Source organism: Salmo trutta, chromosome 4, assembly GCF_901001165.1.
Source record: "Salmo trutta chromosome 4, fSalTru1.1, whole genome shotgun sequence".
Classification (NCBI taxonomy): domain Eukaryota; kingdom Metazoa; phylum Chordata; class Actinopteri; order Salmoniformes; family Salmonidae; genus Salmo; species Salmo trutta.
In genome coordinates this window covers 66,614,117-66,617,262 of record NC_042960.1, presented here as the reverse complement: position 1 = coordinate 66,617,262, position 3,146 = coordinate 66,614,117, and the positions used below count along the sequence as shown (strand labels likewise).

The window sequence follows — 3,146 nt, the reverse complement described above, 5'->3', positions numbered from 1 at the left end:
AATGTATTTAACCTAGAAATAAACGCTACAAACCCAGGTGTTCCGACCACGTGCCCGACACATCCAACAGACTTCACACCTTAAGAAACTCAACGGATATCTGGTGCCCCCAGGTGGCCATTACAGGGAACTCCAGTTACCTTGTGGCAGCAGTGACACCACATATATTTTATGTAAAGTAACATTTCTGACAATACAGTTATCTCCACATTTCACAGAATATGTACTTATTATTTCCCTAACTTCTTTGATAGGTTATTCTTCCAATTTAGCTCTTAATCAAATGTGATTTACACAACGCTTTCTCTAATTTCCGATTGGCGAGAGGATAACCACGTGACTTTGATACCTACCAATTTGGTCGTTTGTTACCGTCAAAAGTAGTTATATCAGATGTTGATCAACTCCCAATCTACGCCACTAATGTTTTTTTTTAAACATTAGCTTTTCTATTTGGTGAAAAGCAAACAGAGCATATTTTGGTGTAACCGCTACCGAATTTGACGTGTCCGAGAATGCCGTCTTCTTCCTGAAAGCATTGCGGTATCGCTTCTCGGCCTTTTGGCTAAGATCAAGTGTAGTATCTGTTCTTATTGATCGCTTCTCGGCCTTTTGGCTAAGATCAAGATCGAGAGCAGTACCCCGGGGATCCTCAAGATGGCGACGTCCGCCACATCACAGTCAGCGGCCGCTGGACTGAAGAACACGCTGCGATTTCAATGGACAGGAGAAGATAATTTGATGGAAAGAGTTCGTTTTGGAAAGGAAGTTCTTTTTGGACCTCTGTGCCTGACAGTAGAAGACGTGCACTGCCTGCAACAGAACACAACCGAGAAGTTTTATGATGTGTCTTTCTACACCATCACCCGGCTGGAGGAGGTGAGAGGGCTCTTCAGAGCGAACGCGACAGCACCCGCCCTCAGTGCTTTTCAAGTTGAGTCCCTATGCAGGCACAATATGAGGGTGCTAACGGTGCACATGTTTAACCCCTGGGTCACCGAAGAAACGTTAGTGTGCTACCTCAGCCGGTACGTGACCATCTTGCCAGGAGTTAGAAATATTAAGGACGCCCTAGGCATCTGGACAGGGAAGAGACAGTTTCGTGTGCTGCTGAGGGAAGACGAGAGCGGCCATGATGGCTACCGACATCCTCCCGCTTCTTTTACTATCGGTGCAGACAGGGGTTACCTCATGTATGCTGGACAGCCTCGTTTCTGCAGGAAGTGCAGCACATACGGGCACCTCGCCGAGGCCTGCACCCAGACAAGGTGCAGAAACTGTGGGATTCTCGGTCACGTAATGAGGGATTGCACCGTGCCCAAACGCTGCAGTCTGTGCAACTCAGAGGACCACCTGTTCCGTCACTGCCCGAAGGCAGCCCCCTCTTACGCCAGAGCGGTGAGCGGGAAAAGAGCGGAGAGCGGGAAAGAAGAGGGAGAGGGCATGGAACTACGCGCCATTGAGGAGGTGGTAGACGAGCTCGTGACGGAGAGAGAACGGCGGGAGTCTGAGGAGAGCGGGAGAAAGGCGCCATCATCTCGCGAGGAGAGCGGAGAGGCGGACGGGAGTTGGAACAAGCAGGTGGAGGAGGCTCAGGGAGAGACCACCGAGAGCTGGACAACGGTGGGAGAGAGGAGAAAGTGCTCGGTCAAAAGGAAGCAGATGAGCCCCGTTTCCCCACTCATTCGCGTGGAGGCGATGGAGAAGTCCGCCATGGGGGGAAATCGCTTCAGTTGTTTTTCGAGCGGGAAGTCTGAGGAGAGAGGCGAGGGAGACCCGGGCAGCGCAGAGGAGACTCTGCTTCCCCCGTCAGGCAGCTCCATCGGTAGCAGCGGTTTGGCTCCCAGCGGTGTCCCAGCACCCACACAGACGGAGGGGGAGCAGTCTGAGGAGGACAGGGGTTTTCCGACCCCTGTCTTTTTGGACAGTCCTCCTGCCGGGGACCATCGGTTCCCGGACAGGCCCCCTAACGAGGAATTGTACTTGAAGTGAGTTTTTGAATATGTCATATTTAGATAGTTGTCCGTTTCCCTCCTTATCCCATGTCGACTATGTTTAACCTAGCTAGCATTAATGTTAGAGGGCTTAGGAACCCAGTTAAAAGGGCGACTGTTTTTCCCCATTTGTCCTCCATTTGCTTCTCTGTGTGTTTTCTACAAGAAGTACATTTAAAAGATCAAAATGATGTGGAGAGGTTTACGCGGGAATGGGTTCAGGGAGAGTCGAGGTGGAGTGTCGGCGGGGTGCACTCTACAGGGGTCGGGGTGCTATGTGGGAACAGGGAGTTAAAAATACTAGGAAGTTTTTCGGCAGTACATGGGAGGGTTTTAGTTGTAGATATAGATTGGAGGGGTAAAAGTTTTCGGTTTATTAATGTATATGCACCACCGACACCCAAGGAAAGGAAGGAAATGCTAAACGAACTAGACGCTATTTTTATGACAAACAGACAGGTGTTCATGGGGGGAGATTTTAATGTGTCATATGACAGAGGTAATCTAGGAGGACATCTCGTCAAAAGTCTAATAGATAAATATAATTTGGTGGATACTTATAGAGTGGCGCATGCGGATGATCCCGGTTTCACCTGGGGAAACAGCAGGGGCGCGAGGAGCCGCATAGATTATGTGTTTGTTCCGCGCGGACTCGGTGTGTCCTCTGCGCGCGTCACTCCGGTATTTTATTCAGACCACAGTTGCTTGTCTGTGACTGTAGATTTAAAAACGATTGAATTTGGAAAAGGGTATTGGAAAATTAATAATGACATTTTACATGACAAAACTTTTGACACAAGATTTAGGTTTTTTTTCAAGGGATGTGTAACGATGAAATCCTTTTATTCCTCTGTCATAGAGTGGTGGGAGAGCACAAAATTAAGAATCAAGATTTTTATTCAGAATTTTTGCAAAGATAAAGTACGTAATAACCACAAAGAATTTTATAAGTTACAGAAGGAAATAGAAAATCTGCACATCCAAAGTAATTTGAATAATGGTGTTTTGGATAAAGACACATTGGGTATCCTGAAAAAAAAGCAGTATACCTTTTTTGAAAAGAAAGCTAAAGATTTCATTTTTAAAAGTCAGCAAGATAAATGGGAAAATGATGAGAAGTGCTCTGCATATTTCTTTAAACAAATTAAATCA

General features: G+C 47.1%; 1 pseudogene; it reads left to right on the top strand.

Annotated features, from left to right (window-relative positions):
- The first annotated feature begins 545 nt into the window (after positions 1 to 545).
- On the top strand, positions 546 to 655 carry LOC115193151 (uncharacterized; annotated as a pseudogene).
- Positions 656 to 3,146: the final 2,491 nt, after the last annotated feature.